Source organism: Leopardus geoffroyi, chromosome B4, assembly GCF_018350155.1.
Source record: "Leopardus geoffroyi isolate Oge1 chromosome B4, O.geoffroyi_Oge1_pat1.0, whole genome shotgun sequence".
Taxonomy (NCBI): Eukaryota; Metazoa; Chordata; class Mammalia; order Carnivora; family Felidae; genus Leopardus; species Leopardus geoffroyi.
The window spans coordinates 3,902,131-3,918,647 of record NC_059341.1 but is presented as its reverse complement, the minus strand read 5'-3'; the positions used below and the strand labels follow the sequence as shown (position 1 = coordinate 3,918,647).

Below are 16,517 nucleotides of genomic sequence, written 5' to 3'. Positions count from 1 at the left end.
GTCTGTGGTAGCACAGGGCTTCCCCATTCATGTAACTGGATAAATAGATCTATGCAGAGTAGAAATAAGAGAATAAAAGATCTTTTGCTGAAACTCGTCATACATTTCTTTTCAAAAGATCTAAAATGATGAATTCTATACACGAAAGCAAAAGAAAATCTGTTAATCCAACAGTATGCTCTGTTCGTGTTGCTATATTAAAAAAGTGCGTGTGTGTGTGTGTGTGTGTTTGCGTGTGTGTGTGTGTGTATGCATATATATATTTATATATTTATATATATATATATTTATATATATATTTAGATATATTTTTTTTTATTTGAGTGAAAAAAATCCCCCCCCAAGCAAAATATGTCTTATCCAAGAAAGACCAAAAGTATACATTAAAGGTCTAAAATTTTAAGCAGTTGAGGAGGAGACTCTTAATGCTAAGGTACATCAGTCAAGAATCCGATAAAACACAGGATGTTGAAGGGAGCTGTTAGCCAGGGCATTGAATGTCTGAGACTCATTCCCTGAGCCATAAGGAAGTCAGCGTGAAGGCATGGCAGTGCCATGTTGTATCCTGGTCCCTGCTGATGACCAGCCCCAGGGCGTGAGGGTGGTCACAGGGTGTCTCCTCTGCTTCTGACACTGACTTGGCACAGTCTCTTGGAGAACAGGTTCGCAGCATCCAGTAACATTGAAGATGGGCATTCAGTTTAATTGAGTAATTACATTTGTAGGTATCTGAGGAAAGCCTCAAGCTTCCTCTAGAAAGAAAACAAACAGGCAAACTGTGTAAAAGGGTACGTCTGGCAACAGAGGCTTAAAAGAAACAGAAGAAATCGTGCTTACAAAAAATGTATAAATATCCATAAAAATACGATAAAATGTTGCCTCTCTGAAATGAGGACAGAACCCAATAAAAGATAAGAGGAACAATCAGATAAGAGAGCCTTTCTGAAATGAAATGTGAGAGCGGAATTTTTTCTATGTCTGAAGTGTTGGAAGGTGACTGGGGGGAAATAGCCCAGCAAGTAGCATGTGGGAAGTGGGGCGGGACCAGCGGAGAAGGACGGGAACCAGGAGAGCAGGTAACCCACACGAGGACACAGGAGCCCGTCGGGTGTTTGTGGGGGGGAAGCCCAGGCCCAGAGCCAGAGCCTGGGTTGCAGCAGAAGGGCAGGGGGTGGCCCAAGGCCCCCAGTCCAGTGCGATTCTCATTGCCACGCTGCTGCAGCCAGCTTTGTGTTTCCCTCTGGGAGCATTTCATTCTTTCCTGAATGCTAACTGAACACATTAAAATATAATCAGCCAATATAATACACTGCTTTTAAAAAAAAATCTTAACGGAGCATAAACTCAGTTGCTTGCTTAAAAAAAACCACACTTTTTGAGATTGCACAGGTACAAAACCATGGGCCATCCCTTCATTTTTGACTCCTTTGATTGGAAGCTGCCAGAAGAATCACACCAACTCATGCTTGCGCATGTTATGTGAGTTGTGCCGAGCTCCCTCTGGCTCCTCCTTCCAAGACCAAGGCTGCAGGGGCAAGTGTGCTCGGCCATGCTGCTGTCTTAGTGGAGTGGGGCTCAGTGTGCATTTGCCTGCTTTCTGAACTGGAAGGGAGACTGCATACAAGTCAGCGAATTCTGGACACCTGCTCTTAAAAAAGGCTGGCCTGAGGAAGAAATCCTTTATTAGGAGCACTGTGATTGGAACCGGTCCACGTGAGCATAACAGGAGAACAGGCAAATAACTGGGGAAGACTCATACAGCAAAATACCTGCATGGTATTTTTAATGGTTGTATGCTTACCATTAAAAAGATTGCTCATGTTATAGAATAAATTCTCCAAAACTTGGTGACAAAAGCTATTAAGCAATGGAATATACAGCACACTAATGCTTAAATTTAAAAATAGATAAAATAATTTTAACCCAATTAAAAGTGGGCAGAGAACCTGAATAGATATTCTTCCAAAGGAGACATCCAGATGGCCAATGGACACATGAAAAGATGCTCAGCATCCCTTGTCATCAGGGACATGCAAATCAAAAGCAAAATGAGATACCACCTCATACCTGTCAGAATGGTTAAAATCAAAAGCAGAAGAAACACCAAGTGTTGGCGAGGATGTGGAGAAAAAAGAACCCTCGTACATCGATGGTGGGAAAGCAAACTGATGCAGCCTCCGCAGAAAGCAATAGGGAGATTCCTCAAAAAATGGAAAACAGAATTACCGCATGATCCAGTATTTCTACTACTGGGTATTTACCAAAGAAAACAAAAATGCTCATTCAAAAAGATACATACGTCTGTGTTTACCGCAGCATTATTTACAACAGCCAAGATATGGAATCAACCCAAGTATCCATCGATAGATGAATGGGTAAAGAGATAGATATATGTGTAAACATATATACACATATATGTATGTGTATATATACATACATATATATACATACACACACACACACACACACACACACACACGCAATGGAGTATTCGCCATGAAAAAGAATGTTGCCATTTGCAACAACATGGATGGATCTAGAGAGTATAATGCTAAATGAAGTCAAGCAGTCAGAGAAAGACACATACCATATGATTTCACTCATGTGTGGAATTTAAGAAACAAAAAAATGAACAAACAAGAAAAAAAGAGACAAAAAACAGACTCTTAACTCCAGAACACAAACTGGTGGTCACCAGAGGGGAGGTGGGCGAGGGTGTGGGTGACACAGATAGAGGGGATTCAGGGCACATTTATTTCTGTGGGCACTGAGAACTGTATGGAACTGTTGGATCATATTTTAGACCTGAAACTGATATAACACTGTCTGTTAACTATACTTGAATGAGAAAATAAATAAATACAGACAAAACAACTCAATATAGTATTTATGAAAACAGTGCATAACCAGAGCATAAAATAGGAAGGGGATGACAAATTCAGGATGCTGGTTATCTCTGAGGAAAAGGCTTGACAAGGGACTTCAAACTCACCAGTAAATTATAATTTCTTAAAAACGTGTGAAACATGCATATCAAACTGTAAAGACTTGAGAAATCTGGGACTTTGTTATATTATTTCCTATATCTTTCTCATACTTTATCATGAATACTGAAAACCCCAACCCTGTGCAAAATGTAAAGTGGCCCCATTATTGTCACCACTGGTGAAGTTTGTGCAGTTCTGGGCATGTGTGCCCTCTGAGTGCCTGAAAGAAAGGCCGATTTCCTCTTTCATCTGTGGGCACAAAATGCAATAGATGAACTTTTTTTTTAATTGAATAAAACCCTTGACTTCAGCAGAACTGGAAACTAAAGTTCACATTGTTTCTTAGAATTATCATTGCCACCTAGAATTATCATTGCCATCCACATTGACAGGTCATTGTTCCCAGGATTTATATGAGTTCTTGCTGAGTGATAGTTTCCCACACAGAACTTTCTGTCTTTTGCGTGTTCTTGGCCTCTCTAATTCTCATGGCTGTGGACTGAATGTTTGTGTCTCCCCTCCACCCAAATTCCTCCATGGGGATCTACCTGCCCCCAGTGTGAAGTTAGGAGATGGGTCCTTTGAGATGTGATTACGTCATGAGGGTGGAGCCCCTGTGATGGGAGCAGTGCTCTTGTGACAGAGACCCAGAGAGCCCCCTTGCCCATCCCACCACTTGAGGACCCACTTGAGGAGAAGGTGGTCATTGGCAAGCCACATAGGCTTCAGAAGAAGCCAAACCCGCCAGCTCTCTGATCTTAGACTTCCAGCCTCCAGAGCCGTGAGAAATAAATATTTGTTGTTTAAGTCGCAGGCTATGGTATTCTCTTAGGGCAGCCAAGCACGTGAGACGTTTGTCGTTTCCCAAATGTTGGAGTCCTCTCGCTGTGACGGTCACTGGGGCCAAGCAGGTCCCAATCTGCAGTCCTGGGTGCAAATTATTGGTGCTAAACTCACACTCATTCAGCAAGCATACAATGAAAGAAAGTTAAAGAAAAATAGCAACATTATATAATCCTCACCCCTTTCCACCCACTCGTATCTTAGACATTGCTAACAGTTTTACAAAATATAGCTGATACAGGGAAACATTGGGTGCCTTTTCCAGAGCTGGGGCTGGGGGGGGCACCATAAAATTCTCTGACGCCCATGGGAGAAGAAATACATCATACCTCCGTGTCTGAAATAATCCCAGAACCATCACAAATTGATTCGTTAAAAAGAAAAGCAACAGAGAATTTCATTTCAAAGAAATTCACACGCTCACTATAACCAGGGATCATTAGTAATCGCTAACAGAGAGTCAAATGTGTTTGCGATTTTTAGATATTTTATCACCTGAAAAAGAAGCATTAAAAGAACTGAATTTTCTAAAACTTTCTATGTGTTCACACAACGTCCGCGAGCCCTCAGTCCCATGGCAGTCCCAGCTTGCTGCGGGCGACTCCGAGAGGACGGTGCACGCGTGGGTTGAGGAGGATGTGATAGTTCTGACATGGTCGGTCGCAGGTGCACTCAGAAGTCTGATCATCTCAGGTCTAAGTCTTGGGCCAGCCTTAGCCTGATCTCCGAGTGGTTTTCCTCCTCGCTTCCCGCCCCTGGGAGAAAGTTTACTGTAAAGCCGTGTGATCAGCATCCGTCCACAACACGCGTGTGTAGAGTTTCCCTGCTATACGATGATAGGAGTTACCTGGAAACAAAAGAGTGAAATAATTCATCGTTCATAAGATTTTTCTATATCCGTTCTTTAAACCCAAGTTAGAATCTTATTCAACTAAGGAAATGGAATTCTCTACGCCGTCCTGTGCCCTAGAAGACGTGTTGGTTACGTATCTCCTAAATGTCCTCTTTGAACCCACCTTCCGGAGCAGCACGCTTGCATGAGGGGGGCAGGGCTCCGTGCCCCTCACACTTCCCTTCTCCAAGGGCCGCTGGTCCCCGGCCCTCTGCCTTTCCTGTGTCCCTCCTAGTGTCAGCCCTTACTGCAAATGCAGCAGGTACAAGTGGGTAATGTCAAGAAGAGGCGGATGGAGGGGTAGGTCCCATCCGGTTAGGTTGCCAGGTGCCGATGGCTGGTCATCGTGTCATCGTCACAACGAGAACTAAATTTACCACCTGGCCCCGAGCCCCGAGGACCCCATGACCCTCTTTGCATCTCAGCCTGTTGGATACAGCTGGGGTTGCCGGCCCCTGGGGTTGCTCTGAAATCCAAATGCCAGATCCTGCCATAGCGTATACTTGTAACCTTCGCTTACGACCACTTGTCTTGCACATACAGCTTTACCATTTGAACAGCGAAGAACCAGGTTTCCGTCTGTTGCGACAAAGGTCTCCCCAGAGGAAATTCTGGTAAAACACTGGGATTTTAATCCTGCAAACTTAGTCTCCATTGCATTGTGTCCTTGTCTTTGTTTTAGCTTGCTTCTTTCTTCTTCTTATCATTGTGCTCCAATCAGACATTTAACTGTCTGAAATCCCAGCTGATAGGTAACAGCAACTTTCTCTGAAAGTGGAATCTCACTGGGAACTGGGAACGTCCACATTCATTTCCTTGCTATTTAATACAGCTTTTTAGGAAAGACCTATCATCCACCCTTCACGGTATTGAACACACACGCCCTCTCTCTCGATTCTTACTCATTAGGGCACAAAATCCCAGTCTCATATTTATATTTCTTAAATTCCTTGAAACAGCCAAATGGAGTAGGTAGCACTTTTTATTTGAGTTGCCCAGAGAACAGAATATAACTCATTCCCAGGAGCTGCCGTCATAAACAGAGTTTGTAAAAGGGTGGCAAGATTCTTGGAAATGTTTCAAGCACTCAGCAGACATAAAGGAAAGCTGGAGGGAGGCAAAGAGCTCAGATTCATATGCAGCTCTCCTCGGGTACTTACCAAGGACTTCTCCATTTCCTTTTTTTTTTTTTTTTTTAATTTTTAAATCATATCCATTACAGCAAGATTTAGTGAGGGAGGTTCTAGTCGGAGGCATGTGCTGAGTGCTGACCTGGGCATTTTTTTCAGAGGCATAGCACTGAGAAATTACAGAAAGATCCCGTAAAATGCACAGAAAGTACATGCAGAGCCCGTGCTCCACGGAGAGCACCTTGACGCTTTTCCCTCTTTCCTCTGCCAAGTGACCACTTCCCGGAGGCAGTAGAATTCCTAACACACACGCCTATCCCGGCAAGACTCGAATGGGTTCATCTTAATGCAGCCTTCATGGTTTAACTAAGTATATGACGGAACTCACTAATCCAGAAACACACAAAAAGAGCAAAACCCATTAAAAAAAAACCCCAAAAACTGGGCAACAATTCTAGAAACTAATCAGTAAGCTCTTTCTACTCAACACCCAGATTTGTCATCGACCTAATCACCATCCTTGGCACACAAGTACCAAGTGGCCCCATCTGCAGGATGCTGCAGCCAGACTGTCTCGGAAGAAAGTTACTCTGTCCCTCCAGGACACAGGCTTGGAATGCACATGTGCCAGCGTGGGGGCATTCGGACTTCACCACATGCACACACACAGTCACACGCTTCACCCACACACGCACACGTGCACACAATCTAGTAACTGCATCCGTATCTTCCAGTCATCCCCGGGGTACCCTCCGCTTAATACAATTGAGAAAGGAATTTGATTGTACGCCATCGTATTGCACAATGCTTGTGAATTAAAACCAGACAGAATTTCGGTAGAGACGGCAGAGAACATCGAGCCACAACTCTGGTTTCCTCCGGAGAAGACACATCCGACTTTAACTGCTCCGGAGGAAAATCATTACGTGTAGTGCTCTTACACAGAATCTTTTTGTCATGCGGTGAATAGGTGTTTAATGTAAATCGTTACTCCTTAATTTATATGGTGAGAAGGAGGTTTTCTCTCTTTCTATATTAGGTTTTATTATGAAGTGTCACCCTGGAATTCTACTGTACTGTCAATCTCTGGAACCCGACATTCTGACATTCCCCCGGGCGGATCTGTAACTTTCTAAAAAGCCCCTGTTAGAATAACAGAAATTGTATTATTTGGTTGCCATTTACTTTTCTGCTAGTGAGGTGTGACGGCAACAGTAAGTCTTACCATTTCACCTCATGAGCAATCATCTGCATATGAAAATGGGCCCTCTCTCATTCTGTCGGCTGCTAAGGGAACGTACCTGGGGTGTTTTAGCCTTCAGCAAATGTGACCCCGTTAACACAGCTCCAGCATCTCGCTCTCCCACAGCCCCGCCGTGATGACAGGGCCTTTGCACCTACCATCATTGCTTCCCACGGATGTATGCAGGGACTGCCCCCTTGCTTTCCCTATGTCTGCCCAAAAGACGTCATAGTCCTGCTGCTGTCGCTTTGCCCAGGCTGCTATTTCTAGTATATGGTCTTTGTCTTTCTCAGCCCACAAGAATATAAACCACGTGAGAGCAGTGAAGGCATCTATTGTGTTCACTTTTATATCCCCAATGTCCAGGCCAAGGCCCAGGATGCAGAAAACGCTCAGTAAATCTCTGTTGAATTAATAAATCATCTGGTTCAATGTGTCACCAGACGCACACTTAAAACTTAAATATGACCATTCTTCTACACACTCTGGCACGAACCTTTGCCGGGTGGTGAGAAGTCCTGAGGCAACCTCTTGATTTACTTCTGCCTGCCTCCCCCCCCATCCCCTCCTCCCCCAGGGAAGCGATGAGAACAGACGCCATGGTGTCTGATGTCCAGGACAATGAGCCTGGTCACCGGCCCCACCCCTGGCAAGTACCCGGGGCCCCGGGGGCGGGGGAGGGGGGGGCTCTCGGAGGTGCTTACCCAAGCTCACCAGTTCTGCTTGGGGAGAAAATCTCTGAGCTTGGCAGCAAATTCTTGCTGATTCTTCCACGATGGCTTATATAAGATGGAAAGGCAGGTGGGCACGTCTAACCGACGGCCGGAGGCCATGTTTCCTGGCCTACTCGTTCATTCCCTGGTGAGTGTGCACTGATCTCAGGAGCCAGGACCACTGCGCCCCTTTCTCAGTTCTAGGGAGGAAGTGAGAGGCAAGGGGAGATGTGAGACCCCAGGTGGAGAGAGGTCAATCTTCTTCCACCTGTAGACCATCTCTCTACTCTACCCAGCGGCCACTGAGAACCTGCCATCCCGTGGGTCTTTTTAGGGACGTGAAGCACAGTAGAGAAGGGGAAGAAGTTACTGTTTTCACAGAGATGCCACATGGCAGGAGAACGCTGTTCCATGAAATGAGGCATAATCTTAGAGGGTATTAGGTGCCGTAAAGTGAATAAAACCTGACGATATAAAGCATGCAGCTCCGAGGGCCCCATCCTCCTGGATTCCCTGGGGCACCCGGATGTGTGAGCTACAAAGTGCCTGAATGGGGCTTACAGTAGGGAGTAGGAGGTGGTATCGGAGATGCCCAGGCATTTTGTGTGAGCTCGTGTTCCCCAGAGGTATGCCTGGAGGTGAGGATTATTTGATAGGATTTTCCTTGATAGGAAATTCTCCTTGCAAGAGAAGTCAGTCCAGGAGCCCTGGAGCGAAATCAGGAGCCAGAAGAAGTAAAGCTCGGGGGAGTCCCAGCTCCGGATTGTTTTCTCAGGGGGGTCTGGAGACCACGTTGCCCCCCAGAGTTGGCTCCATGGGAGGGAAGGAAGCTGGGCTTCCCACACGGGTTCCAGCCCCAGGCTGTCACCGAGCTTTCTGGGGAGTCCCAGTCGTCCAGGACAGTACCCTGAGCAAAGCTGGTCTGCAGAGAGCAGGGGAAGGTCACCCGAGGCAGGAGAAAATGAAAGCCCAGGTGCCCTGAGGAGGGAAGGAGGTGGGTGCAGGCCAGGGCAGAGGCTCCGTGAGTGTAGGAAAGCCGCAGGGGGAGGGAGGGGTGTGGCCAAGGCTTTAGATTTGGGTCTGAGTCTGATGGGATGCCTTCGGAGGGCCAGGGACACTGGTATTTTATCAATTATATCAGAAACTAAAGGGAAAATGATTTGTAAGAAGGCAAAAGTGAAAGCTGGAAATACCACCCACGGACATAGCAGATTTAAAGTAGCTCAGACTCTCTACTTTCATATATTTCTGGATGTAAGTAAGAGCCCAAACTTGAAAATATATGACAATTGAGGTACTTTGAATGTCCATCTATCTGTCTGTCTGTCTACGTATCTACTAATCCACACGCACACACACAGATTATTTCATTGTGATAATTACTCACGGAATCCCACCTGATGCCAGACCGGATTTACGATTCAAATTACAGGAGATAAGCAAGATGGTCTATTTTTCTGAGATCCCAAACACCTCAGACATACTGTCACCAAAGATATGAAAGAACTTTTGTGAGTATTAGATCTAATATCTCTTGAAATAAACATGTTCAAGAGATCATAGAGTAAGATGTGTGTTCCTCAAATGACATATTCTCAAAAATTCTGGAAAATAACTCACTAAAGCTCTAAAAGATGAGGCTGAGTTACATTATTAAAAGCGGCTGGATGCCGTGACGGTTTAATATTTGAAAGTCAAGAAATAGAGAACTACTCATTATCTGTGTCTTCTGAACGGAAAAGAAATGTGTGTCTGTGTTTTCATGGAAGCAGGGATACCCTTAGGTTAAGCGCTACGTTTCTCACCCGCTGGACACCAGATCGCTTTGGCGTGAATCTCTGTCTTCCTCCGGAGCTGCTGGGATGCATTATTTGAGAAGTGTCAGAAGATATTTCTGTGGCCGTCACTATACAATAGTCATCCGTGACGTACTGGATTTCACTATTATTTTGTGATGTGTGTCTGTTATAAATAATATGAAACGTTAAACGTTCATAGCTAAGGAATACTTTATCGCCTTAATTAGTACCGAATGATACGTTATTTTTAACACAAGTGCACGTTATAACTTTCTCCTGATCCCTGTATTCTAAACCTTTCTCAGCAGCCTTCTGTCTTACCACCCGTGCCCCATTTTTTAGTTTCAACATAGTTAATATACTTAAAACCAGAGGCATCTATATTAGCCTATTTTCTGAAGGTGACAGTAAGGGGTTGATTTGCCTAAAGGATTGAATGGAAACACCATTTTCTATAGGGTTGATTAAAATAATATTTTAGCCTGTTTGTGTCTTTAACCCCATATAATATGGGAATATTAACTAAACATAGTGACTAAAATAAAGATAATAAAGACAAAAAGCAAACAACAACAAGCCTTTGTTTCATCCATGCCTTTCAAGTGCCCGTTTATGCTGTCACGGATTTACAGCCTTCTGCTGGACTGGACGCATGCCTGTTGCAAATGAAAATCGAGCGCGTGCACGTAAACATTTAATGTCACGAGAGTGGCTCTGAGCACTTGCACTCTTACTATACCCGCTAGTGCACTCCTGTGCAGACAAAAATAAAGCACCTTCCCAAGGCACGTGCGTCACCCCCAAAGTGAAGAAGGGGGCCTCGGTCCCACATTCCAGTCACCACAACTGTTTCCATGCTTTGCCTTCCTCTGGTTTTTGACAGCGAATCTTCACAAAGTCTGTGCAAATTACAGTAGATTTAAATTTTCTATTTTTATTTCCTTAATTATCCCTTTCTTCCTAGATAGTTTAGATTTTAAAAGTCGAGTTTTGTTCAAAAAAAAAAAATGTTTAATTGAAACTTTTTAGAAAGCGTACTTGTCACCGAGAAATTAATCAGCAAAATCAGTGAGCTAATTTTAATGATGATTACTATTTTAATGGGTGAATATTTTTAGCTCTATCTGGAATGCAAAACTGCTCTCTGACTTGGTAAGATTTAAAGTGAGTACAAGCTGCGTTTTGCCACATCTAACAAGCACAGATAGCACATTATCTTAATTCAAATTAGAAAGGTATTTATAGACTAGCCTACAAAGCCGCAGTATAGGTAATGAATAAATGATGCCGGAGGAGACCAAATCCTGGTAAGTGGGTAATGAGACAGTCCCTGCGGTGGCCGCGGCCAGCTAGCCGTCCTGCCGAGAGTCACGAAGATTTCCAACCTATCCCACTTTTCTCGTTTTATGAAGAAGAAAGTCTATCTGCCAATTTAGGCCACGGCTGTAAACTACCGTATTATACCTGTTGGGGTGTGTTTACGGCCTTTGTTAATCAAAAGTGAATGCTGTATGTCTTGCGTTTAGTCTGAGCAGAGAAGGGAAATTTCCATGGAACGTCGTGCTACGAATTGCCAAGACTCATGATATGTTCCCGTAAATAAGCCCCCTACGAAAGCGCATTGTATCAGTCGCCGTGTGGAGTGTCTGCGCCGACAGATTCTGACCTCCTCTCTGTCTTGGGAACTACGCTTTCGGTCATCTGTTTGCACAGTTGGGGCATTAGGCGAAACCACAATATTTGCTGCTGTGCACTTGGTCCCTGCCGCGGTGACGTCTCGTGAGGCAGAGCCCTGCTCTGACGGCCCGGGGCAGGGGGCGCACAGGAGGGAGGGCCTCAGCGACGACTCAGCGTGGCACTTAACAAGGCAAACGCGTAACTCGCGTGTTTCAGCGTGCCCGGGCGAGGGACATCGGCAGACTGAAAGAGTTTATTTTTAAAAGAGTGAAACCAGTGCTTCGGTGAGGAGCCTCCTGGACTCACAATCGTAATCGTAATCACAGTGACGGGACAGCTGTGTCTTATCCGCACCCGGGCCACTCCATTGCTCCTGGGCGTCCCACACCTTCCTCGGGGACAGAAGGCCTCTCTCCACCAGCTCCGGCCTCGCATCACCCAGAGGACTGTGGATAAATGAACAATTAGGGCTTTTGGCTCCAGGAGCAACTGGCCTGAAACTAAAAATATTTCAGCTTTGGCAACTAGCATCCATCAGAGTGAAGGAGAGGCATCCACGATCGATTTCCCTACACTCAGCCCAGAGAGTGTCCCCAAAATGAACCTCCAGTGGCAGAAATGGAATACAATTAAGTGGAATGATTTTCCTTTCCCTGAGAGACATTCTTGTTAGCACTTTCTATCACTGAAAGTATTTATTTAACCTTTTATAATAAAACAGCCGCCTTATTATTAGGTAAATGCACACTTTTATCTTCAGTGCCATGATTTTAAATATTTCACAGCCCCTCATTATTTGCAGAAACATCACAGGGTCACTGCTCTTCAGGTTTCTGTTTGTTTGTTTGTAACGTACCTCGGTTGCCACTGACTACGCTTGCTGGATGTCAGATATACCACACGCGAGCGTGTCCTCAAATCCACCTGCCCGGACCTACCTCCCCCCTCACTTGAGAGATAAAACTTACCTTTTATACCACAAAAGGGAGATTTTATTCTTTCTAGACCCATGCCTACCAGCAAATGGCTGTATTTGTATGTGTCAGAATCGAAGTGTGGTTCGAAATCAGAGGGTAGGTGTCAGTGCTTCTAAAAATAGAAGAAGGAAAGTAATGTCTTTGGTCACAGCTCAGCTCCTATAGACACACGTTGTTTTCCAGCACACCAGGGAAGGGTTGTTACTCTATAAAAAGAGGTGCCCTGGCCATTCTTAAGATCCTATGATTTCAACTTGTCTTCTTCAGCGTGCATACGCAAGGGGTGCCGAGTGCAGAGGGATATAAATATTTATACAACAAAACATCCCCTTACCTTTGAAAAGTCTGTTGGAAAACCAGAGGTAGCCAGCCCCACCTTGACATCAGGTAACGCTTTTCATCTGGGTTGCCCGTGCTGCCATGAGATTTTCACCCAGGAGCTCAACATTTGCCCACACCCATTTGTGGTTCCCAGCGTCTGCCCGGAGGATCATTTTCTACCCTGTGGGACACTCTATATAACCAGCTCGTGAGAATCCAGCTTCCACCCGCCCCCCAGCTTCACTCCCAGTACACCAAACGGGGGGCGGGGGGAGACAGGAGTCCCGGAAGGACTTCTAGACTTTCATCTGCCTTCCTCGTGTGGACCCCTGCATTGTCCCTTCTTTTCACCTGCACTGATCTTGTGTGCCTCGACTTGCTTCTTCCCTTTTCCTCTCTTGCCAGAAGCAGCCCTTGGGATGAGGAGGGTTTAGGGCAAATACTTATTACAGAAATTCTTCTGGGAGAAACCGGCCGGTGAGGGAGTGAGGGAGATGTGTAACAGCGGGGTCCATGTGACCCCACAGGGAGACCCAGCCCTGCAGACTGTGTTCCTGCTAGAGACAGAGGAGGGGCTTCTGTGCTCTGGGGATCAGTCCTGGAGGTGGGGCTGTGCAGAGAGAGAGGCCGTGGGGGCTGGACTCTGGGTTCTTCCAGGGCAGCCCTCGGAAGGAGGCCCCTGTGCAGCAGGGCAACAAAGCAGTGGGAAGCGCACAGCCTGTTGGCGATGAGGACTGGGGGGCCTGGACGGGCAAAGACTTGCCAGCGCGCTGTTGTTCGGGTCTCTGGAGCTGACCAATTAATACGTTCACTGCTGCTCCTTCCTGACTAAATCAGTGCCTTTTGTGATGCTGTGTTTACCTCAGGCAGCAATGAAGGGCCAGAACCCAGTGTCCCCTACGTAACGTGTACCATTCCTTAGTCATGCTTGTGTTGGGGGCACTTTTCAAATGATCGGCCTCCGGGAATGTGTAACAGAAGTTGGGAAATGAAACAAGACTGAGAAGTATCCTGTTTACATCAGCCCAGCCCCAGCACCAATTGAACAAGTTAGTGGCATAAATTAAGTTTGACGTTTAGGTTGGGTATTTTTCTTGAAAATAGAGAAACAGGGAAGATGAACAGAAATAGCAAGCCATAGGTTTTCCTGATTAGATATTTATGATAAACTTAAGAACTCTTCTTAAGGAGATGGAAGAAACGAGTAAGCACTTAACATGTATTGAGAATCTCCTGAGTCAGTGCTTAGAACGGACCTCATTAATCTGCACAGTATCATTATGGTTGAATTAAACTCTTTATTCTGTTGACGAATAAACCACGGCTTAAATGAAAGTACTTGTCCAAAGTCACATAGCTTGAATAAAGCTGAGATTCAAGTCTGGGTTTTCCTAACTCAAAAGTGACTGTTGTGTTTTTTAATTTACACTATTTGCATAACAGAACTTACGTTATGCACGCGTAAATATCTAATGGAGAAGAAAATAGATACCGGGTGGCACAAAAATATTCTTCAGGAGACAAGTCCTTGAAACCTGTTCCTTTACCCCAACTAACAACATTAACCAGATACCTCAGAATATCTTCATTTTGTCAAATATTTAAGTGGTGTTAGACTGTACCCTGTAGTCTTAAAACCATGTGTTTTTACTGTAAAAGATGACAATCACTGAATCACGATTGAGAATCCTATCACACAGTTACACATTTATGCGTTCACTCAACAAAGAATTGTTTAAGTGTTCACTGTGTTTTCTGGGGAACAGGGATAAAGAGATGATTAAGCATAATCTCTACCATCAAAAGAGCTTCCCAGCTTGGGGATGAAGTCAGATTAGTTTACTGAAATGCTGTAGGACTCAACAGGAGATGTGCTTTGTATCACAAACAGCATGAACGATAGAATGGTCAATTCTGTCAAAACAGGCTTCATAAAGAGGATTATGTTTAATAAAGTGTTTAAAATTAATAAGTATTTATTAGCCAGAGGGGAAAAATAGAAATTCGAAGAAGAGGGGACATGAGGAGAAAATCAAGAGGATCCAAACATGGGACTCAGCATGCTTTGTAACCAGAATTACAAGCGACATGCCATGTGCCCCAGGATAGCTGTGGTGCATATTCGAAGCAATAACATGTAATACTGTACATAACTGAAAATTTCAATTAGTTATAAAACATTTGAGAAACTGTCTGACATAAGGTGACTGGGTGTGTGCTTATTAACCTTTTTACTGAAGTAAAAATACCTACAGGAAAGTGAACGAGTTATGTACGAAGACCACCGGGTCAACCAAAGAAGCGTCACTGCCCTGCCACCCAGCCTGCGCGTCCCACATTCACTCCGGCTGCTCAGACAAAAACCCTGGTTTACCTCTCTTTCTGGGGCAGATGGTCACACGATATCTCCCAGCCTCCCTTCAAGGGCAAGGTGGCCGTGTGATGGCTCTAACCAAGGCAATGGGGACCAACACGATATTTGTCACTTGGGCCACAGCCATACAGAGTGCACCTGTCTTTCTATGTTTCTTTCTCAGTTTCACCAACAACATGCAGATGGCAGGGCAGAGCCAGAAGACGGAACGAAACGAGGTCCCTGAACATCACGTGGCTTCCTGACAACCAGGAGTGCCAACCTGACGTCTTTGTGAGGAAGAAAGAAACGTTACCGTATTCAGCCACCGAACCATCAGTGTCTGTTTGTTACAGCAGCTGACGTGGCTCACATACCAACCGGGAGCTGACCCAATGAGCAGGAAAATGTTTCCCTTTGATGAATTTTGACTTGCTTGTGTGGCCAAACTTGAACTGCCTGTAGGGCCAAGGGCAGGGCAGACGATGGAGGCCCTGAAAGTAAGAGAGAAGAGGGAAGCAGCTTGCAGAAACATGATACCTGGTGTCTCCTTGGTCCTTGGAAAGCCTCTAGCTTTCTTTGGGGACAAGAGTCACACAACTGGAGATCCCTGAGGAGGAAAGAAACATGGGAACATTTCTGTATTGAGATGATTACCACATCTGCAACTGGGTCTGAAAGATAGAAGCAAGAGACAGAGCCTATAGTTTCCCATAAAGATGGGGGGGGGAGTGAGGAGAGAGCATGAGTAAGACAGCAGCCCACAAGGAGGAGAGGATGGGAGGTCACGGAAGTGGAAGGAACAGGGTCCATTTGTCACTGAGAAAATGGAAAGCAAACTCTAGAGACAGGAGACAGAACGGTGGTTGCCTGGCTTCGGGGGATGTAGAGGAATAAACAGGTGAAGCACAGAGCATCTTCAGGACAGAGAAAATACACTGTAGATACTGCAGTGGAGAATACACTCCTCAAGACCTATAGACTACACAACATAGAGTAAATCCTAATATAAACTATGGACTTCGGTTCATAGCAATGTATCATCAATAATACTGGCTCTCCTGGCACAAAATTAGACACGTAGATCAATGGAACAGAACAGAGAGCCCAGAAATAAACCCATGCTTATGTGGTCAATTAATCTACGACAAAGGAAGCAAGACTATACAATGGGGAAAAGACAGTCTCTTCAACAAATGATGCTGGAAAAACTGGACAGCTAGCTGCAAAAGGATGGAACTGAACCACCTTGTTAACACCACACACAAAAATAAACTCAAAATGGATTTAAGGCTTAAATGTAAGACCTGAAAGCATAACACCCTGAGAAGAAAACATAGGCAGTAAATTATTGGACATCAGCCTTAGTAGTATTTCTCTAGATACGTGTCACGAGGCAAGGGAAACAAAGGCAGAAATAAGCCATTGGGACCACATCAAACTGGAAAACTTCTGCACAGTGAAACCATCAACAAAATGAAAAGGCAACCTACTTAATGGGAGAAGATATTTGCAAGTAATATGTCCCATAAAGGGGTAATATCCAAAATATATAAAGAACTCATACAACTCAGTATCAAAA

At 44.9% G+C, this 16,517-nt stretch overlaps 1 long non-coding RNA gene across 3 annotated transcripts; it reads right to left on the bottom strand.

Moving 5' to 3' along the window:
* Nucleotides 1-2,870: 2,870 nt before the first annotated feature.
* LOC123590525 lies at nt 2,871-14,913 on the bottom strand. Of its 3 annotated transcripts, XR_006708823.1 has the most exons (5): nt 12,253-14,913; nt 9,614-11,730; nt 9,196-9,291; nt 7,800-8,008; nt 2,871-4,677 (listed from the first exon to the last, which is right to left on the bottom strand). It is a non-coding gene; the product is annotated as an uncharacterized LOC123590525 (long non-coding RNA). The 3 variants fall into 3 exon arrangements; XR_006708822.1 differs by having other exon boundaries at nt 9,196-11,730; XR_006708824.1 differs by having other exon boundaries at nt 9,206-11,730.
* Nucleotides 14,914-16,517: the final 1,604 nt, after the last annotated feature.